The sequence below is a fragment of the Mobula hypostoma genome, chromosome 13 (assembly GCF_963921235.1).
Source record: "Mobula hypostoma chromosome 13, sMobHyp1.1, whole genome shotgun sequence".
NCBI lineage: Eukaryota > Metazoa > Chordata > Chondrichthyes > Myliobatiformes > Myliobatidae > Mobula > Mobula hypostoma.
The window spans coordinates 45,992,822-46,002,961 of NC_086109.1; the positions used below are offsets into that span (position 1 = coordinate 45,992,822).

At 42.9% G+C, this 10,140-nt stretch overlaps 1 protein-coding gene across 2 annotated transcripts in view; it reads right to left on the minus strand.

Moving 5' to 3' along the window:
- LOC134355568 (signal peptide, CUB and EGF-like domain-containing protein 3) overlaps positions 1-9,972 on the minus strand; it is a 502,690-nt gene extending 492,718 nt beyond the window's left edge. The window contains exon 1 of one of the 2 annotated variants that reach the window (XM_063065615.1): positions 9,955-9,972. The gene's annotated coding sequence lies outside the window, so the exon portion shown is untranslated. Of the gene's footprint in view, positions 1-8,907; positions 9,133-9,954 lie in introns of those variants that run through there. The other variant, XM_063065614.1, reaches the window with a different exon arrangement.
- Between the last annotated feature and the right edge of the window lie 168 nt (positions 9,973-10,140).

The following is a 10,140-nucleotide window of genomic DNA, read 5'->3' on the forward strand; positions in this document are numbered from 1 at the left end:
AAAGTTCATAAACAGGAAGAAAAGTGAATTTTGAGAGGATATGGATTTCAGCAAGGCATTTGATAAGGTACCCCATGCAAGGCTTATTGAGAATGTAAGGAGGCATGGGATGTAAGGGGACATTGCCATGTGGATCCAGAACTGGGCTGAGAAGTGGCAGATGGAGTTCAACCCAGATAAGTGGGAAGTTGTTCATTTTGGCAGGTCAAATATGATGGCAGAATATTGTATTAATGGTAACACTCTTGGCAGTGTGGAGGATCAGAGGGATCTTGGGGTCTGAGTCCATAGGACACTCAAAGCTGGTTGACTCTGTGGTTAAGAAGACATATGGTGCATTGGCCTTCAATTGTGGGATTGAGTTTAGGAGCCAAAAGGTAATGTTACAGCTGTATAAGACCCTAGTCAGACCGCACTTGAGTACTGTGCTCAGTTTTGGTTGCCTCATTACGGGAAGGATGTGGAAACCATAGAAAAAGTGCAGAGAAGATTTACAAGGATGTTGCCTGGATTGGGGAGCATGCCTTATGAGAATAGGTTGAGTGAACATGGCCTTTTCTCCTTGGAGCAATGAAGGATGAGAGGTAACCCGATAGAGGTGTACAAGATGATAGAGGCATTGATCATGTGGAAAGTCAGAGGCCTTTTCCCGGGTCTGAAATGGCTAGCATGAGAGGGCATAGTTTTAAGGTGCTTGGAAATAGGTACAGAGGAGATGTCGGGGTAAGTTGTTGTTGTTGTTGTAGTATGCAGAGAGTGGTGAGTGCGTGGAATGGCTGCCAGCTGTGGAGGTGGAGGCGGAATGATAGGGTCTTTCAAGAGACTCCTGGATAGGTACATGCAGCTTAGAAAAATAGAGGGCTATGGGTAAGCCTAGGTAATTTCTAAGGTAGGGACATGTTCAGCACAGCTTTGTGGGCTGAAGGGCCTGTATTGTGCTGTAGGTTTACTACGTTTCCATGAAACTTCTGTGTGAAACAAAGAAACGGCAGATATGTTAAATTAATTTTTATTTTTTTTCCTCTGTAGAGTCTCCTGTGAACATGCCCAAGGAAAATAAAAGAGGTGGTGGGGAGGGGTATTCTTAATCAGGGATGGTACTACAGCTGCAAAAAGTGAGGATATCATAGATACATCATCTGAGTCAGTATGGCTGGAAGTCATAAACAAGAAGGAAGCAACCCCACAAAAGCAGCAGAGTCATTGAGAAGATCAGAAGCCGATTTTGCAAAGGCGCAAAAATACCAAGCTTGTCGGCATGGGTGACTTCAGCTGTCTAGGAAGGATTCCTGAAAGAACATGTAGACAGGCCAACTAGAAAAGAGGCCATACTGGATCTGGTAGTAGGCAATAAATCAGGTCAGCTCAGTGGGTGAACATTTCTTAAACAGTGACCATAACTCCCTGATTTTTTGCAGAGCCTTATACAGAGATAGGAACAGACTGAGCTGAAAAGTGTTTAACTGGGGAAGGAGGGCAAATTATGATGCTACTTGGCAGGCATTGGGAATGCAAACTGGGAAAAGGTGAACAGAAATATGAAGGCTGTTCAGGGAACACTTGCTGGGGGTTCTGGAAAGGGTCATCCCAAAGGAGGAGGGAAAAGATGGCAGAGTGAAGGAACCATGGTTGACAAGAGATGTGGAACATCGAGTCAAGAGAAAGAAGAAAGCACATTTAAGGTTTAGAAAGCAGGGATCAGACAGGGCTCTTGAGAGTTATAAGGTAGGCAGGAAGGTGTCAAGTCAAGTTTATTGTCATTTAACTACATACATGTATATAACATATATAAAGTATATAGAAACAAGACAATGTTTCTTTGAAACATGGTGTAAAGCCCATAACTCACAATAACTTATGAAAGTAAGGATAATATCTACAGATGAATCACACATAAATCACAAATTGAAGTGCATTAAAATTAAATATTGTAAGGTATGCAACAGATTAACCAGTGACACTTTGAATACGATGTGAGCAGGAGTTCAGAAGCCTAACGACCTGGGGGAAGAAACTGTTTCTCACCCTGACTGTTCTTGTTTTTATGCATTGTGCATCGTTGTCTATGGTAGAAAGTCAAAGAGGATGCTGGATGGATGGGTGGTATCCTTAATAATACTAAGGGCCCTGCATATGCAGCATTCCTGGTAAATGTCCTGATGGATGGTCGGGAAGCCCCTATGATCCTCTCAGCTGTTCTCACAGTCCTTTGTAGCGATTCCTGGTGCGATGCTCAATTGCTCCCATACCAGATGGAGATGCACTCTCAATGGTGCTCCTGTAAAATGCAATTACAATGGGGGCTGGGAGCCTTGCTTGCATCAATCTCCTGCAGAAGCAGAGGTGCTGCTGTGTCTTCTTGTTCAGGCAGGTGATATTAAGGGACCAGGTGAGGTCATCCATAACATGAACTCCCAGGAACTTGGTGCACTTAATTCTCTGCAGCAGCCATGGACCTGCAGAGGGGTATACTTTGCCTGCACTATGCTGAAGTCCAGAATGAGTTCCTTTGTCTTATCCATGTCCAGGCTTAGGTTGTTTTCTCACACCAATCCACCAGCCGCTCCACTTCCTCTCTGTACCCCACCTCATCATCATTCTTGATAAGGCCAACTACTGTTGTGTCATCTGCAAACCTGATGACATGTTTTGAGCTGAATCCTGCGACACAGTCATCTGTCAGCAGTATGAACAGCAATAGGCAGAGCACGCAGCCTTGGGGAGTGCCAGTGCTCAGCGTAATGGAATGAGGGATGTTCCTGCCTACATGGACTAACTGTGGCCTTACTGTTAAGAAGTTTCATATCCAATTGCAGAGGGAGGTGTTTAGACCCAGCATGGACAGTTTCCCCACCAGCTTCTGGGGTATGTTGGCGTTGAATGCAGAACTGAAATCTATAAACAGTGCGACCCCATTTTCCGGGTGGGACAGGACAGGGTGGAGGGTAGAGGCTATTGCATCATCAATGGATTGATTTGAGCAATAAGCAAACTGGAAAGGGTCCGGTGTAGCCAGGAGAAAGGCTTTAATGTTCTCCATGAGCAGCTGCTCAAAGCATTTCATAATGGCTGATAATGGTTAATGCCACCAGACGATAGTCATTTAGGCAGGTTACTCTCACCTTCTTTAGCTGGATGATGGTTGCCACCTTGAAAATTGAGGGGACAATGGATTGTTCCAGGGTGATGTTAAATATATCTGTCAACACCTCCGTTTGCAGACTCTTTCAGAAAACGATCTGGTATAATTATTGGGCTCCTCAGGTTTGCATGGGTTTACGTTGCCAGGGTCTTCCTCACCTCAGCTTCAGCCTGACAGAATGTCTGCTCCCCTAGGGGGAGGGGTGCCTTCCTTGCCAGCACTTAGTTCTGCGCGTAGAATACATTCAACCTCTCAGGGAGAGGCTCCTTCTTGAGGAGCTTAAGGGACTTGGAGCTATTCCCACTGCCCTCTGTAAGGAGTTTGTATTTCTCACTGTGACTGCGTGGGTTTCCTCTGGGTGCTCTGGTTTCCTCCCACATTCCAAAGACATACAGGTTATGGTTAATGAATTGTGAACATGCTATGTTGGCACCAGATGCCTGGTACACTTGCAGGCTGCCCAGCACAATCCTCACTGATTTGATTTGACACAGATGATGCATTTTACTGTATCTTCCCATGCATATGTGATAAATTAAACTAATCAAATCTCACTGTAGTTGGCCAAATCAAAAGTGGTGACAAATTGGCATCTATTCACTTTTCACCTGTAACCCAAGACATTTTAATTCCTTGGTGCTAATGTATTAGAGGATGTGTTCCAGGTGTTATCACATAGAAGGCACGAATGCACCTCTACTTTCTAAGAAATGTCCGTTGTTTCTGCTTGTCACTGAAAACCTCAACAACTTCTAAGCATCCTAACATAGCCTGCTATGCACACACAATGCTCTGGAATGGAAAGTAGTGGATACAGCCCAGTACATCACAGGCAATGTCCTCCCACCATTGTGTACATTTACATGGAGCACTGCACGACAAAGTAACATCCAAAAGCAAAGTGATTCACTATTCAGGCCATGCTCTCTTTTCACTACTACAGTGGGGCATTAGGCACTGGGTCCTACACCACCAGGTTCAGGAACAGTTATTACCCTACAACCATTGTGGATAACTTCACTCACCTTAGCTTTGAACTGATTCTGTGACCTACAGGCTCACTTTCAAGGGCCGTTTACAACTCGTTCTCAATTTTTTTTTCATTTGCGCAGTTTGTCTTCTTTCACATGTTAGTTGTTGGTTGGTGAGGCTGCGCTTTGCATATTACATTCAGCTTTGGTCACCCTGCTATAGGAACGACGGCATTAAGCTGTAAATAGTGTAGAGTAGAAGGATCTACTGCTTTCCTGGTGTATATGACAAACAAATTCTTCTCGGGCTTCCTGCTGGGTACAACTAACTCAGTCCCTTGAATTCTGACAATGCCCTTGTAAACCTTTTCTACAGTAATGTTATTATTGTACCTGCCTCAAACACTTCATCCGGCAGATCATTCCAAGTATTACCCTCTGAGTGAAAATGTTGCCCCTGAGGTTCCTCTTTCTCTTCGATCCATGGAAGAAAGACTGTGCATTCACTCTGTCTATGACCCTCCTTCTGAATCTTCTCCAATGCCAACACATCGTTCCTTAGATATGGGGCCCAAAACTGCTCACAATATTCCAAATGCAGTCTCACCAATGCCTTATAAAGTCTCAGCATTATATCCTCACTTTTATATTCTAATCCCCTGGAAATGAATGCTAACCTTTATTACTGACTCAACCTGCAAGTCAATCTTTGGGGAATTCTCAGTCTACTAGGAATCTGAAGTCCACTTGCACCTCCAATTTCTGACTTTGCGTTCTCGGATTGATGCTTGTATTACCACTTAGTCACTTCCAAGAGTTATAAATTGATGGTGGCATGCAATTAATGTTCAGGAATTTGGGAAAATTTAATTATTGTATGAAATCTTCTATTGCACATAATATTTGGCATTAATTTTAATTCTTTAATATGGTAATTAATGTGTAAAGAATCTGATTAATCTATTTTCCAGGGAATGATAAAGTGGTGGATGTCGAATATTGTGAGCTCAAATATCCTTCTATCAAAATCAATGTTACATTCTTTCCAAAGCCAAAATATCCTGTTGGTTATAGTGCCAAAAACTGCCCACAATATTCCACCCAAGTTCAATTACTTAACTATTATGCTGCCAAGTCCTACATAACGAGTTTTATGGGCTGAAGGTGCATAAAAAAGTAGTCAGAGATCAGCTATTATCTCACTATGTGGTGGTATATTGAGAAGCACCTTAAATGGTCTGGCTCATTTCTTCTATTCCAATGTTCTTTATGACATCTCTAGAAATAGAAGAATGGATATTGAATGTTGTAAGAGATGGTGAGGTAAGACAATTCCCTAATCATTCCACTCTTAAAGGAGAACAATCCTTCAGCAGAATTTCCAGATAAAAATGCATGCCATCTTATAGATTTTCTTTACACGTTCCTAAGAAGAGGATTATTTTTAGTTTGATTTCAGAATCAGAATGCAGTGAAAACAAAGGTGATCAGTTAATTAGCATTTGCATGGGCATATTTTAAAGATTTCCTCTCAATAACCAAATATTAATTACTGTAATGTTTTTTAAGGTGAAGGGATTAGGTGTATTTAATTTTAGAAGCAATAATCTCCAGTGGTATAGGTAAAACTCAAGAAGCAGTTCATCTGATTGAGAAAAGATCTTCTAACTTCTACAAAGTTTGTAGTTCTGTATTAGAAGATTATTAGTTTTGAGTGTCTAGTTTCAGAGACCCAACCAGTCCCGTCCACCAAATCTCATTTAATTGAGTCAACTCATTCTCATAACAACATTTCCTTCAAGCCCATTCACACTTTCCAGAGTAAAGGTGCATCTATTGAAATTCATACAGGATATGAGGAATAATCTTGCTCGGACCTCCTCCTCCAATTCTGTTTCCAGTATATCAATGATTGTAAAGCACTCATTAAAAATTCAAAAGCTTAATTAACCTTGCTACCAATTTTCACCCTGCTCTTACTTTCATATGGCCCATCTCTCATTTCTTTCCTTCCCTTTCACTTCATTTCATGGGATAAGTTAGCAACAGATATACAAGTCTTCCACATCAATGTTATATCTACCTTTTCCCCACATTACCTCCTGTAAAAACACCATTCTGTTATTACACTTTCCACACATCTGTTGTGGAGGTGATTTCCTTGTCCCTGAACGTCAGCTACCATAGCAACACACACAAAATGCTGGAGGAACTCAGCAGGTCAGGCAGCATCTATGGAAATGAATAAACAGTCAACGTTTTGGGTAGCAAAGGAAGGTGGGATAGGCTGGAATATCTTCTTCAGGGCTGGAAAGGAAGGGGGAAGACTGGAAAATTGGCTATCATAGACCCCTGGAACACACCTCACTATTTCCCATTCCTCTAATCCCAGATTCCCCTCTCCCAAGCACAGCAAGGATAACGTTCTCTTGCTCCTCTTTATGCCTGTCAAATTCAATAGATCACTGTCATTACTGATAATAAAGTAACTGGGCCCAGAACACACACACTGGTATGACTCATGCGTTCTTTTTGTTTTACCTGCGCTCAAGGAGAACAGCATGGCTCCTGTCACCTACACTCTTCCGAAGCCGGGACAGAAAACTGCTGTTTTTGTACAGAATTGGCTTATCAGCTACAGATATTGGCCATTATGTTTAAATTCTTTACTTGTAAGAGCAATCACCATTCACAATAGAGGTACTAAAAGTCAATAGACACTTGAAGTTGACAACCAAGTACTCCATAACCTCATCCTTAACGATTGACTCCTACATCTTCTCAACCACCAAGGTCAGGCTAACTGGTCTATAATTTTCTTTCCACTGCCTTGATCCTTTCTGAAAGAGTGGAGTAACATTTGCAATTTTCCAGTCCTCTGGCACCATGCCAGAGTCCAATCATTTTTGAAAGATCATTGCTAATGCCTCCACGATCTCTACCGCACCTCTTTCAGAACCTTAGGGTGCAGTTCATCTGGTCCAAGTGACCTACATACGCTGAGGTTTCAGCTTTTTGAGCACCTTCTCCCTTGCACTCATTTCTCTTCCCTCACGGCCTTCAACATCTGGCACACTACTAAATGCTCATTTAGTTCATCTGCCATCTCCTTGTCCTTTGTTATTATTTCTCCGGCCTCATTTTCTAGCGGTCCTATATCCACTTTCATCTCTTATTTTTTTTTAAACAGAACGAGATTCAGTGTGCCGGCTTTTGTTCAGGTTAAAAGGTTCAGCTGTTTAAGCAGAACGGGAAGGAAATGTAGAAAGCTGCCTCAGTTAAATGCAAACGCCGCATTTTCGCGTGTATTTTCCACCATTTTTTCCCAGATCGGGAAGAAAACACGTCACAGAAAAATTACACGCGGGCTTATAACGGCATTTTCCAACGGGCAAAATTAAAATCGTACAAGTTCTGAAGTACAGTCTGGGAACGGATTAATTAAACTGCGTAGTGTACAGTTCCGGTGGCGGTGGAAACGTATTCAAAATCGCCTTGGCCCAAAAGCATCTTCGAGCCCAGTGACCAGGCTAACCACATACAAAAATATACCGTGCGGCGACGTCCCCGTGTTTATCCCCACCGTGTCCACCATCCCACCATGCTTATTGGATCAAAGCCCCATACATTTCCAATAGTAACAACAACTATGCTGTTCCAACCAAATATTACCAGTCACAAATGGGTCACATGAGCCATGAAACAGGTAATATTACAAACCAAAGTCTTCAGTGAAATTTTAAGCAGAAGTTAATCTGGTAATGATCAGCCAGAATTTGGTCACTGTCAACTTGGTTAAAGATAAAACAAAGCTACAAGTTAAAACAACATTCAAAGTGTATAGGACAGCTATCGCAATATTTTTAAAGCAATGTGCACTATTGCCCGGAGTGTAGAGTAGAGCAGCCCGGGAAGTCTCACACAAGTATCGTTCTCATTCCCCTGACAGCTTCAATCCTTTGATGTTGTAATTGCTTTTGGCAATATTGAAAAACACTCACAATTTTATTTAACTCTTCTCCTCTCACACAAGTAACAGCGCATATTCTCCTGTAATCTAGGTTGCAATTTAATTACACTAACATTTATTAAAACAGGCGTCCCTGCCTCTACTGTATCCCGATACTTTTGAAATTTACGCGCGCGTTTTACATATCTGTTAGCAACATAGTCTCCCGCCTGACCCTGTTTTTAATGCCAATCTACAGTGCGAGGGAAACAATTTCTTGGGGCTCCTATTAGATCAGCTCTAGGGACATTTAAATCAACATTTCCCTCATCCCCTCTGCACGCTTCTGGCTCGCGTAAAGCTCCACAGGCAGGGCACCGGCTAACGCTGGGTGTACTTGAGGCGTAACTTGGCGTGTGCTTTGTTAAAACCGTGCCAGGGGTATGTAACATCGAGTTCATCCTCGGACTCGAGTGGTGATTGTTTATTTTCAAACACTGGGGTATTTTTACATTTTGCCTGTTCGCTGTGTTTATATCGAAATGGAACAGTCACAAGTCTTTTGCCTTTTCCTGTCGCTAACAACAAGTCTGCGGACACCCAGTCCAGTCCACACATTTCAACATACTCAATACTTTCTGCTATAAACATGGGGGTCCTTTAGAGGTCCGCGACAGGGGATTTCCACACTACCATTCGTGCACAGACACAGGCCTACACATCTCGGAATTCCTTTTTTTTGGTCGAATTTTCCGGTGCTCCGAGCGGGACACGACCCGGACAACGGCAACTTTAAAATAAAACGCTGCAGCTTTCCTGTGTTGGCGACAAAGGTGTTGGCGTACCTTGACTACTCCGTACAGGAGGAGAGTTGCGTTCCAGCTGCAGATTCAAATTTCTTGTTCAAATATGAACAGCCTACGATTTAGCACTGATCCGCCACCGGGGCCGAATTCCTTTCTCCCATATAACGGGTTAGCCATCTCGGGGGAACCTCCAAGTAACCGTCGTCGCTGATAATAAAATAAGATAAATAACTGGGCCCAGAACACACCACTCCTACAACTCAAGCGTTCCTTTTATTCTACTTATGCTCAAGGACAGCATGGGTCTTCTGAAGCCAAGCCAGAAAGCTGCTATTTTTGTACAGAATTATCAGGCTTATCAGTTGCAGATGTTGACCATTTGGTAAAATGTACATGTTTAAATTCTTTATTTGCAAGATTGATCATCACTCACAATAGGAGGTGTTAAAAGTCGATCAAACCTTCAAGCTGACAACCCACATATTTTGAAGTTAGTAAACCAATTGTCCCTGGGTTGCTGGAGGTGTTTGACACCCTTCTATGAACTCTATCTTGTCTGTCTCTGGCACGCCCTCCCCCCACCATGTTTTTGGGGAATGCTCTCCCTCTAGCATTCAAAGGGGACGGTAGCACTCACGATATTCCATCTCCATCAAACACTTCCCTGAAACCAGAGTGGCTCATGTCAGAAAGAGGACAAGGGTAAATGTCCACACTGTAGGGCTCAGAATCTTTGAAACTCCATACCACTGATAGTTGAGAAGATGACCATTAAATACAATATATTCAAAGCAGTGAGTGACTTTTAAACTACAAGGCAGTGAATGAGCTCATTGTGGAAGCAAGATCTCCGAGGACCTAACCTGGTCCCGATATCTCAATGCAGCTATAGAGAAGGCAAGACAGTGACTATACTTCATTAGGAGTTTGAACAAAAACACTGAAAAACTTCTATAGTTGTACCGTCGAGAGCATTCTGACAGGCTGCATCACTGTTTGGTATTGGGGGGGGGGGGAGCTACTGCACAGGACCGAAAGAAGCTGCAGAGGGTCGTAAATCTAGTCGGCTCCATCTTGGGTACTAACCTACAAAGTACCCCGGATATCTTCAGGGAGCGGTGTCTCAGAAAGGCAGCGTCCATTATTAAGAACATCCAGCACCCAGGGCACGCCCTTTTCTCACTGTTACCATCAGGTAGGAGGTACAGAAGCCTGAAGGCACACACTCAGTGATTCAGGAACAGCTTCTTCCTCTCTGCCATCCGTTTCCTA